Raw genomic sequence first — 13451 nt, 5'->3', positions numbered from 1 at the left:
GGGGGGGTGAGCGTGTGCCTGGTTTTGACAGGTACCCACTCCCACGTTTGCTCATATCACCTAGGTGATCCAAGCCAAAGTTCCACCCCTCCCCCCTTTGCCCACAGCCTTCTGGGACACATCACAGGTCCCAGGAAACTGCAGGACCATTCCCAAAGCACAGCGCGGCTCATGCATGCGCAGTAGGAAGCTGGCTGTGAAGCTGCAAGGAGTTACAGCCAGCTTCCAACAGTTAACATGCCGATGCCGGAGACCCAAAAACCAGCAAAAAACCAGCCCGGTAGAGGACAGTACTGATTCCCTGTACAAGTTAGCGTTGGTTTATTAATCCCTTAGTGCCAGCGCCTTCTGGCCCTTTAAGGGGATTGTGATGCTAGGAGGCGGGGTTTAAGGTCACGTGACCTCCGTGATTGGCTGTCACGGTGGTCACATGATGAGAAAGGTCCCGACCACAAGTAGCAATCGGGAACTTTCTGTGAGGCGCCGGTAACTGTGCCTGGAGAGCTCAGGGCGAGTACTGTCAACACGTCTTTTAACATTGGGTAGGCAAAAATGCGGCCAAGGCGCAGCCAAAAAGAGGCCTTGGCAACAGTTTTTGTAGCTGCTTACCTTTCATTGTTTTGAACTTGGCTGAAACTCCTCTTTAACTAAAGAAGGAAGAAGTATAAAGGAAGTATATTTGTAAAGGTAAAAAAAAAAACATAAAAAGGCATAGTCTGTAAAGGTATAGGAAAGAGATTAGGTAGAAATAGGACACAGTGGGGAGGTAAGAAATTATGGGACTTTTCTCATAGATGACATTTCAAATTTATAATGATTTGGTGAATATATATTTTAGTCAAGGATTTCAGACCTCCCGGAAGCATTCCATTTTATCATTCAAAATTGCTGAGAGATTTTCATTGGTCATTATCCAGTTCAATTCTGAATAGACTGAAGCTTTTGAACTGATTTATTCTCTTCGGACCTTCATTTTGAATATTTGCCAACCCAATTTTACTTTTTTATTGCAGCTTCTTTTGTATTCCTTGAAACTCTCGAGTGATGGAAGTGTTCTTGCAGTTATATTTTTATATATATGTTTTTTTTTAATATGCTTTTCTTGTCATTCATGGCTTCTTTGTTAACACTAGAAGTAAGCAACGTAGGTTTTATTTTTAGTCTTTTATACTTATTGCCCTTGGGAATAAATTGTGTAACGTGTTTACATAAAATCAATTTGGCATTCAAAAGCTGTATAGTACAAGTATTGTAGAAGTATGCCAATCTAGAGGAAAATTGCTTGGATAAAAGTTGTGTTTTATTAGATTAAAGGTAATGCAGTATGTATATACTGTATGTACATATATATACAGTCAGGTCCATAAATATTGGGACATGGACACAATTCTAACATTTTTGGCTCTATACACCACCACAATGGATTTGAAATGAAACGAACAAGATGTGCTTTAACTGCAGACTGGCAGCTTTAATTTGAGGGTATTTACATCCAAATCAGGTGAACGGTGTAGTAAACACAACAGTTTGCATATGTGCCTCCCACTTGTTAAGGGACCAAAAGTAATGGGACAGAATGATAATCATAAATCAAACTTTCACTTTTTAATACTTGGTTGCAAATCCTTTGCAGTCAATTACAGCCTGAAGTCTGGAACGCATAGACATCACCAGACGCTGGGTTTCATCCCTGGTGATGCTCTGCCAGGCCTCTACTGCAACTGTCTTCAGTTCCTGCTTGTTCTTGGGGCATTTTCCCTTCAGTTTTGTCTTCAGCAAGTGAAATGCTCAATCGGATTCAGGTCAGGTGATTGACTTGGCCATTGCATAACATTCCACTTCTTTCCCTTAAAAAACTCTTTGGTTGCTTTTGCAGTCTGCTTTGGGTCATTGTCCATCTGCACTGTGAAGCGTCCAATGAGTTGTGAAGCATTTGGCTGAATATGAGCAGATAATATTGCCCGAAAAACTTCAGAATTCATCCGGCTGCTTTTGTCAGCAGTCACATCATCAATAAATATATAGCCATACATGCCCACGCCATGACACTACCACCACCATGCTTCATTGATAAGGTGGGAACCATTCTTCCAGATGGGAAGGTTGGACCATTCTTCCAGAAGCACATTTGTGAGGTCAAGCACTGATGTCGGGGGAGGAGGCCTGGCTCGCAGTCTCCGCTCTAATTCATCCCAAAGGTGTTCTGTAGGGTTGAGGTCAGGACTCTGTGCAGGACAGTCAAGTTCCTCCACCCCAAACTGGCTCATCCATGTCTTTATGGACCTTGCTTTGTGCACTGGTGCTCAGTCATGTTGGACTAGGAAGGGGTCATCCCCAAACTCTTCCCACAAAGTTGGGAACATGAAATTGTCCAAAATGACCGGGATTACCGCTGTGTCTGGTGGACCTTTGTTAGTACAGCCAGAGCAAAGTATCGATACATTGCTCAACTTGTACATGCCACCTACCCGCAATACAAGTACTGTGGGCAGTCGGCAAGTGGTTAAAGTGTCTTAGAGGACACTTTGACCCTTTATTTTTAATATTTGCCAACTCAATATTACTTTTTTGCTCCCTGTCCTTGGCGTGAAACATGTTGGGTGGGCCTAATGTGCTGACATCATGCCACCGTTTCCCTTTCCAGTTGGGTGGACATCTTAGTAAGTGATTGATCTATACTGTGACTCTCTGCTTAACTGTGGTGGAAGTTTTGGGCTTTTACTGCTAATTGATGGACTCAGATGCAATTTATAAATAAATACTACACTATATATCATCTCTTGTGGCTCCATGTGGACAGCATCCTTTCCAGGCTTGAAAAATTTGGCGACGTGGTGACCCCTTGCTGGAGAGGAGTATCATCAGAAGAGATTATTCTTCCACATTGAGAATCCCTTCATGTGAGTTTTGCTGTCTCTCTATGCAGCTCAAAAATCGGTGAGTGTTTAGAGGTGACAGTGTATATCTTCAATGATGCTCTTTTCTGGTGGAAGATTGAAACACGCTGGCTTTTTATTCAAGCACCTTTCCAGTGGACTGTTGGTTGATACACTGGTTTCTCTTAAAGGCACATTGACACAGTTTTGTGGACTTTATCAATTTATAAATTTCCACCACCAATATATAAAATGACAGCCTCTTACCAGATGAACAAACCTCAAAGTTTCAGAGGTTAGTTCACACACAATGTAAATGCCTTGGAATGAGTGGAAACCACACCGCACATCAGAAGAGATCAAGCGAGTTCAACTGAAGCCAGTATCTAGCATGTGTCAGGATTACAGCAAAAAAACAAATAACAAGCGCCATAGTGTAAAACCATTTTAACATTTTATTAGCAAGAAAGAGAGGAACTCACATTAAGCAGCATAGTATTCGAACAAAACAAACAACCCAGCCACTGCTCAGTCCAGCAGCATAATGAAGTCAGCACAGGCTCCACCCCGTCATGTTTTGTCCCAGATGTTCTTAATTGTGTTGGGAAATGTTTGTATTTAATTTGTTCTGTGAAAAGTCCTTCAATGTGTGTCTTAATATTGAAAACTAGTTATAAATTGATTGGAGCAGTTGCCATTTTTGTTAAACCCTTTGTTTGCATCAGAACTGCTTCTCTCCCTATCCCTATATACAGGGCTTTTTTTTCTCAGAGAATAGATAGAGGAACTCCCCCCTTCTGAGTCACCCCTTGTGTCTTCCCCTACCCACCTCTGAGCATTGTCCCTCAGTTTCACCACCAACCCACCTCCCAGCAGCCCTCTTTTTGGAGAATACAGAGCCAAGTATCATTTTGTATAGAATTTGCTAATGATAACAAGAAAAGTAGTAAAATAAATCCCCTGCAGCTAGCAAAAATAGCCCCCCCCCCGCAACAATAGATTCTCCAAGCAACAATGGACCCCCATCCCTCCACTACCATTGGGCGGACAGATAAGCGCCCCTCAGCCACCCGCAGGCATGTATAGGACCGGCCAGCCCCATTCAGACCCCTGTTATGTCCAACTGCACAGAGAAGAAGCAGAAGATGGAGGACTCCATGCTGGAGCACCTGAAGAAATACACGGTGGTGGTGGCTGATACCGGGGACTTCAATGGCTCTGTATGAGCTTACCAACCCACAGAGCTTCACACGGAGGACTGCAGAGGTACTGCGGTTGACCCAGAGAGGGGGACTCCAGACCAGGCTGTAATTATCCTTAAAGGGACCTCCGACTGACCACAGAGTATATATCCATAAATACGTATTATAATTGCGCATCTGGTGAGTACGTAATTCTACTACTTACCTGGCACATCACCATACCAGTGAATATAGCGTGTGTATCACCAATTTTGAGATAATAAGTTCGGATCTCCAGCTTGTCACTTTATGGACGATTTATTTTCGTACTTTTTATTGCATTTGTCACCGTAATAGCACCATTAGTCACTTTATAGTGACACCATACAGTGTGATCACGTTCACTTTGTCACTTTATGGACATATCAATGCAATTGTTACTTGGTCACTTTATGTACACTAACAGTCACCTTGTTTATCAATTTTAACCATTTGAGGTAGTAATATATTCGCATATCATCATATATCCGTCCCCTACACTCCACCGAAACTGCCTTACTTAAACTCTCCAACGACCTGCTAACTGCCAAAGCTAACGGCCACTATTCAGTGCTCCTACTCCTTGACCTCTCTGCGGCCTTCAAAACAGTCCATCCCCTCCTCAGAGATTCTGCTCTCTCCTGGCTCTCATCCTACCTGTCACAATGCTCTTTCAGCGTTACCTATAATGCTACCACCTCCCCCTCACTCCCCCTCTCTGTTGGGGTCCCTCAAGGCTCCGTCCTCGGGCCCCTTCTCTTCTCCATCTACACCTCCTCCCTTGGCCAACTCATACACTCTCACGGCTTCAACTACCACCTATATGCCGACGACACACAAATCTATCTCTCAACCCCCACCTCACAACCTCAGTCTCTGCCCGAATCACAGACCTACTGAGCGACATATCTGACTGGATGTCGCTCCACTTCCTTAAACTGAACCCCTCCAAAACCGAGTTTCTTGTCTTCCCCCCAGCCCACGCCCCCACCCCCCATTGACTTCTCCATCACATCCAACAACGCCACCATCAAACCCGCCCCGCAGGCCAGAGTACTTGGTGTCATTCTGGACTCCAACCTATCCTTCCTGCCCCAAGTCCAATCTTTATCAAGACTCCACCTCCGCAACATCGCCAAAATCCGCACGTTCCTAACCCCAGAAACCACTAAACAGCTCATCCACTCCCTCATCATATCACGACTCCATCTCCGCCACCCCCCCTCTGCCAATCCCTCCACTGGCTTCCGATTGCACAACGGATCAAATTCAAAATCCTAACACTAACGTACAAAGCCGTCCACCTTACTGCCCCGAACTACATCACCGGCCTAATATCCAAGTACCACCCAACACGCACACTCCGCTCCTCACAAGACCTCCTTCTCTCTAGTTCCCTGGTCTCCACCTCCCATGCCCGCCTCCAGGACTTCTCCAGGGTGTCACCCATCCTCTGGAACTCCCTGCCCCAACCCATCAGATTATCACCTACTCTCCTCTCCTTTAGGCGCACCTCTTCAGGGAAGCCTACCCCACCCCCTGCTAACCTGCCAACCTCCTCCACTCTTCCTACCACTCCATCCCCCACAGCTATCTCCTCCTGTGCTACCATCCCCTCCCTCCTAGATTGTAAGCTCCAAGGAGCAGGGCCCTCAATCCCCTCATGTTTTGCATTGTATTGGTATTGTTCTGTCACATGTTCTGTCCCCCTTTGTAATGTACAGCGCTGAGCAAACTATTGGCGCATTATAAATACTGTATAATAATAATAATATACCTTTATGTGTTTGGTTCATACCCTCATTAGCACTTTGATTTACTTGCACTTTATCAATTTTATGACATTCAGGTTTTAGCGCTGCATCAATTATATACTAGTGTTTTTGGAAGGTTTATTTGGTACCTTTTCGGTGTTATAGCAGCTGGGTATTTTAGCGCTCACTTTCTTGTTCATTTTTTCAACAATGAACCCCTGCAACAAAATACCACCCCAGCAACAATAGGCCCCCAGTAAAAACAACAGATCTCCCATCAGCAAACAACAATAGACCCCTCCCTTAAAAGTAGATCCCTTTCAGCAACAATAGATCCCTCTACAGCAACAACAGACCTCCTCAGCAACAATAAATCACCACACCAAAAATAGATCCCCTCTAGTGACAACAGATCCCCCAGATGACAGCATCAGTAAACCCTCCAGCACACCCCTGCACCCCTTGCCATTACATACATTTAGTGCTGGAGGTGCCAGAACTGCGTTCCCCCGTGTTCCTGCTGAAAAAAAGCTCTGCCCATAAAAATCAATGAGAATGCAAAACCAGCTTAGCACCCCGGTCACATCAAGCCCAACTTTGAAATCGTGGGACTTACAGTGAAGTTACACGATTTCAAAGTTGGGGGGCATGCCGATTTCAGGTGTGATTTGCAAGACATCTGACACAGACGTCTATGCAAATCGCACGAAAAGTAGTGCATGTACTACTTTAGAAATCGGTGCGGCTCCGACAAAGTCGAAACCGCACCAATTTGACAACTGTAATTGCGGACAACAGGGTGAGACTTGACATATGATTTGCAAGTGGCATGGCATGCAAATTGAGGAGGAGCCATACGCGGTGACGTCACTCTGCCGCCGAGACCACGAGGAGGTCCGGCGGCCATATTTTGTATATGGTCAGTGCTCCTTTTATGTTGCATGTATATGATACTTACTCTAAATAAACGTCTTTGGTTACTTAAATACTACACTATGGGCATCCTTCTTTTTGGCTCCTTGTGAGCCAACACCTTCTTAGAGCCCATACCCAGAGGACGCCAGCTGTGTGAGTACCAGGGAGGAAGGAGATCCTTTGGACCTGACCAGGCAGACCACCTCTTAAAGGGGACATCTGGCTATATTTTATATACTATGCGCTTCATGATCTTTTTTTCTGGTGAGTGTGCATTTCTAACATCTCTGACACATCACCTGGGCAATTGTGAAGCACAGATCACCTACTTGAACATACCTTTGATCACAATAAGCATGTTTGATCTATTATTTGGACTATTCAAATATTTTGCACTTTGATTAGTGATTTATGAGATTCGTTTATTTGTCACGTGCACAGCACTTTTTTATATATATATGCATGACTAATTTGTCACGTACTTGGACAATCAGATCAGTTTTATGTGTTATATGTTCTAAGCCAGTGGTTCTTAACCTGGGTTCGATCGAACCCCAGGGGTTCGGTGAGTCAGTCTCGCGGGTTCGGCGGAGGTGAAGACCCCCACCCGACTCATATGATTCGTGATGACATGCCCCGCTTGTCCATCATTGGCTGCAGGTGGTCACGCAACATCGCTTAGCCCAGTGGTCGGCAAGCCGCGGCTCGCGAGCCACATGCGGCTCTTTACACGCTTTAATGCGGCTCTTGTGTGCCGGGCGCCCGCTCCCCTCCCTCCTCTCGGGCGGCAGGGACTCTGCAGCGTGATCCAAAAAAAAACAGCCAGGGCAGCGCGCTCAAATGCAATGATTGGCCAGTCTCGCTGCCACTCACATCCTGATAGCCAGTGATTGGCTGTCAGAATGTGTGTAGGTGGGGCAGCGTGACGAACGTGAGAGGAGCTAGTCTCCTCTCACAGTCCGCCCTGAAGACCGGAACGGCGCGGGAACACGGAGAGAGGAACGCGGAGCAAAGGTAAATGAATTGACACAGGGGGGACTTGGCTTACTACTTGCTACTTACTTACTACTACTATATGGGGGATGAATTACTATGGGGGATGAATTACTATATGGGGGATGAATTACTATATGGGGGATGAATTACTATGGGGGATGAATTACTATAGGGGGGATGAATTACTATATGGGGGATGAATTACTATATGGGGGATGAATTACTAAGGGGGATGAATTACTATAGGGGGGATGAATTACTATATGGGGGATGAATTACTATGGGGGATGAATTACTATAGGGGGGATGAATTACTATATGGGGGATGAATTACTAAGGGGGATGAATTACTATAGGGGGGATGAATTACTATAGGGGGGATGAATTACTATATGGGGGATGAATTACTATAGGGGGGATGAATTACTATAGGGGGGATGAATTACTATAAAACAGTGGTTCTTAAGCTGGGTTCGATCGAACCCCAGGGGTTCAGTGAGTCAGTCTCACGGGTTCGGCAGAGGTGAAGACCCACACCCGACTCATATGATTCATGCAGTAAATATTCATTATTATGTTTTTGTGTGAAAATCATGTTTTAATGGGTTTGTTCTTTGTTCTTAACGGTTTTGTTCATTTTGTGCACCTGATTTATGCAGTGCAGAAGACTGTCAAATCCAGAAGGAGGTGAACTGTAGCTCCAACGCACCTGTCAATGAAACCGTAATAATCTGAAAAGCATCTTTATCTCAGAAACAAGGTGAATGCATCTTAACCACTTCCAGACCGGACACTTTTACCCCCTTCCTGACCAGGGCAATTTTCAGCTTTCAACGCTATCACACTTTGAATGACAATTGCGCGGTCATGCAACACTGTACCCAAATGAATTTTTTACCATTTTTTTGAGACAGATAAAGCTTTATTTTGGTGGTATTTATGCACCGCTGGGATTTTTATTTTTTTTGCTATGTAAATGAAAAAGTCCAAAAATTTTGAAAAAAAGTTTTTTTAATAAAATTTTGCAAATAAATAATATTTCATCATAAATATTGGCCAAAATTTATTCCGTTATCTTTTTAGTAAAAAAAAAAAATCCAAATTAGTTTATAACCAAAAAGTATAATTTTTAAACATTTTTTTTTACATTTTTATATTATTATATTTTATTTTAATTTTTTTTACATACTGTCACCCTAGCAGTACAGTGTCACCATGGTGACACTGTACTACTTGTGGGGAGTGATGAAGATTTTTTTTTTTTTTTTTTACACTGATTGCTTTTACACCCATATAGGATGTAGAAGCAATAATTTCTCCTCTCTGTGTGCATTCTTGTACTCATTGAGAAGTACTGAGTGAGCTGTGATTGGTCACAGCTTGTCACATGGTACAAGGCTGTTGTGAATAGCCTTGTACCATGTGACCTATGTGATCATTCACAGATTTCACACGTAGTAAGCAATGATGTCAGAAGTGACATCTTGCTTACTACTTTGCATGTGATCACTGATTGGCCAGGAGGACACCGTGGGCACAGGATCGCGGTGCTGCGTGCTCCCAAGGAGCGCGCACAAGCAGGGTGCGGGGAGGCCGTTTATAAACGGCCACCCGACCCTGCAGTGCCACCGTCCGGCCGTTTATATGCAACGGCCGGTTGGGAAGTGGTTAAACCATGCTGAATTTGTTCTTCGATACAGCGCCCGTGTGACTGGAAGGTGCAGACACAGACAAGCCAGTCAGAGTAAATTGTAAGTGTAGCTTCGCTTTTATCAGCCTCCCTTTCCCTTAGGGCACGGGTGTCAAACTGGCGGCCCTCCAGCTGTTGCCAAACGACAAGTCCCATGAGGCATTGCAAGATTGACAGTTACAAGCATGACTCCCAAAGGCAGGGGCATGATGGGACTTGTAGTTTTGCAACAGCTGGAGAGTCACCAGTTTGACACCCCTGCCTTTGGGCAAGCTGGCCTACTGGTACAAGTTTGCCCCCAGGACATATCATGCAAAGATACTGTCTATACCATACCTGTAAAAAAAAAAAAAAAAAAGTAGATATACCATGCTGCGAAGAAGATGAACAAGAAGGTGGTGCAAGGACAGGTGTAATCTTTAGTTGTAGCAAAGATCAGGGCTGACAGTATGTACATCCATGGACGTAGGTAAGGTCAGGGTAGGCAGAAGAGAGTAGAGGTATTCTGTAAATGTAGGTAAGGGCAGTTAGCAGACCATTGGGGTAATCCATGATCATAGCAAAGGTTTGGGCAGACAGTAAGGATAATCCATAAATGTAACAACTGAACCGGATATCGTATGTACTCTCCAGCGCCTCAGGATATGCACAGCCAAAAAGGGAAGCCAAGGGTACCAGGACAGCGACAACCAAAGGAAATGCTTCAGGGGTGCAGCCCTCCTCAGACGGGAAAATCAGCCAATGGATAGAGAGAAAACAGGTGGCACACACCTAGTGCATTATCCAAGGTTTATTGTAGGAGTGAAAGAATAATAAAAACATACTCACAGACGAAGCATGTATCTAAAAAGCATAGAAAAATGACAATGGCCACAACGGCAGGCAAGGTGTTCTCACTGTCAGTGCGGTCAAATGATCAACAGCAAGGCTCTTACTTTCCATTCATCATACATCAGCATCAGAGGTTGGTCATCAGCTCTGAGGAAAGGGATTCGTCCCCGAAACGCGTCAGGCATTTGACCGCACTGACAGTGAGAACACCTTGCCCACCGTTGTGGCCATCGTCATTTTTCTATGCTTTTTAGATACATGCTTTGTCTGTGAGTATGTTTTTATTATTCTTTCACTCCTACGATAAACCTTGGATAATGCACTAGGTGTGTGCGCCACCTGTTTCCTCTCAATCCATAAATGTAACAATGGCAGGCAGCAGACAGCAGAAACAATCCATAAACATAGCAAAGGTTAGGGCAGGTGGTAGACAGTGAGGGAAGTCCATACGTTTAGCAAAAGTCAGGTCAGGCAGCATGCAGTAGGAGTAATCTATGTATGTAGCAAAGATCAGGACAAGAGGAAGATATTAACATTATCCATAAATGTAGCAAAGGTCAGGGCAGGCAGCAGACAGTTGGAGTAATCTGTAAATGTAGCAAAGATCAGGGCAAGCAGCAGAAAGTAAGGATAATCCATAAATGTAGTGAGGGTCAGGGCAGGCAACAGAAGGTAGGGGTAATCTGTAAATGTAGTAAAGGTCAGGGTAGGTGGCAGACCTAAGGGGTAATCTGTAAATGTAGCAAAAGTCATATTTTGATCAGCACTTTGCCTGCACTCCTACTGACCTGGTGAGGTGATCTGTGAAAACTGTATTAAGTGTTTATTTTTAAAAAGAAAAAAGAAAAAAAAAAAAATGATTTCATTCAAATGATATCGATAAACCTATAAAATTAGTAGAAAAAAAAAAAAAGCACTGAAAAAATGTGAATCTCGCTTTAGGCCCATTTCATAGTTTTGTAATTATACTTTCTTAGGGATGGTAAAAAAAAATATTTATTGATTTAAAAAAAAGTATATAATTTATATTTGATTTCATGACAATTTATGTAATTTGTGACTTAGTGTCCTATTTATAAAGCATCAAATAATTTTTACTATTCCTTGAAGATATAGAAGATATTTCCTAATATATTTGACATTTTTTACTTAAGTGATTTATAACATTTATCTACTTAATTATTCCATCAGTAAATTCTCTGTTTCTTCTTCTTGGATCCCAGTTGTTTTGCAGTCTGAAGAGATTGATGGATGGAGGAAGATGAAAATCGTGATTGTTTACTATGAAAACGGAAAACAATTCAGCAGTTTAACATTTTAATTACAACTGTAATTAAATTTTTCCAGAAAACAAAAATAGTAAAAAGGGCAAATAATCTTGTAATTAAAAGGAACTTTATCAGAATGTTTATTATAGTAGATAGTTTTAATTAATTCTAACTAGCCAATCAATTATAAATAATTACTAATTATTTGATGAAATATTTACCTAATAAAACATACTTTAGAGCCAGAAAAAAATCATTTTCAAAGTGAGAATGCTTATTAGCTACTGGTTGTAGGCAATGGCTGAACCAGCATTAGCCAAAATCTATCTAGTAATAGTTAGTCATGTTTTAACGGGACTTGTTCTATAACGCTGAAGATGTTTTGTCGCTTCCCTAAGCCAATTCTTCAGTTTGAAAAAAAATACAGAAACTGAAAACAAAAATGGACCACTGTGTTATTTTGGTGACTTTTATAGCATAACTATGGAATAACATTTTAAGACCATGTATTCTTTTTGGAAGCTAGGCTTCCCCTATTCATATGCTAATGAACTTGTTGGACTGGTTCATGAAGCTCAGGCCAGGAAGTGATGTAGGCAGGAAGTAAGGGGAGGGAAAAAGGACCACACAGCCAAGTTCTGAGGATGCAATCATAGCATAACAACAAGGATGTTCTGAGCCAGAAGAAACTTCACCTGAGGATGGCGCTATTGCATAATTTCTTGCAATCACTTGTAGAGTAGAGCCTCTAGTCTTGGTTGCCTATGGATATCGCAAAGCCACTATAACCTGAGCTAAGTAACTTTTCGCATATTCCAATTGTACACAGACTATTTGACTATTAGTCTCATTTGAGGTGGCATGTCCATGCCTGTTGTGTGCATAGCTGTCAGCCTTGCATTGTATTCCTAGAACTGAAAATATTTTGTATGTACAGCGTTTTGTTTAAGAACATTAATACACTACAAAGGTTTCATTGATTTCTTGCTTATACCACAAAGAACCTTTAAAGACGCAAAGGAAAACAACCCTTTGGTCACTTTTCTTTGTTTCTATGAGTGTCAGCATACTCCAACATTTATATCCACATGCGTCACCCTAATTCAATCACCATGGAATGCGTCAAACCAGATGCGAGTTGTAAAAATTTGTTGAATCCCCCGTTTCAGGTATTAATAGCATAATCCCATCCCACGATGGCATAAAGTCTCATGCATGTGTTAATTGTGCACGTTATGCTGCTAAATGGGGCAATTATTGTGAAATTAGGGTGGAGATGGTAAAATGACATTATATATCAAAGACAGATTGTTTCAAAGGCTCCTCCCTGTTTACAGATGGTTGTTCAGATTTTACATAAATGGCCTTTTACACATATTGAGAACCAGTTTGAGAAACAGGACATTTCAGAATCAGCTCCATATTGTTCTTGAAGAATGTCCTGACCGGAGAGTCCTTACCTGCAGCTATTATACACTCTGTTGCCAAAAGTATTGTTCCCGCCCTCCAAATCATGTGATTCAGGTGTTCCAATCACCTCCATGGACACAGGTGTATAAAATCATCACCTAGGCATGCAGACTGCTTCTACAAACATTGGTGAAAGAATGGGTCGCTCTCTGGAGCTCAGTGACTCCAAGCGTGGTCCCGTGATAGGTGGCCACCTGGGCAATAAGTCCATCCGTGACATTTCCGGGCTACTAAATATTCCACGCTCAACTGTTAGTGGGATTATAACAAAGTGGAAGCAACTGGGAACAACAGCAACTCAGCCACCAAGTGGTAGGCCACGTCACATGACAGAGCGGGGTCAGCGCAAGCTGAAGCGCAGTGCGCAGAAGTCGCCAACTGTCTGCAGAGTCAATAGCTAAAGAACTCCAAACTTCATTTGACCTTCAGAT

The sequence above is a fragment of the Staurois parvus genome, unplaced genomic scaffold (assembly GCF_062004578.1).
Source record: "Staurois parvus isolate SC_StPar_1 unplaced genomic scaffold, SC_StPar_1.0 ptg000095l, whole genome shotgun sequence".
NCBI lineage: Eukaryota > Metazoa > Chordata > Amphibia > Anura > Ranidae > Staurois > Staurois parvus.
This window is presented reverse-complemented; position numbering follows the sequence as displayed.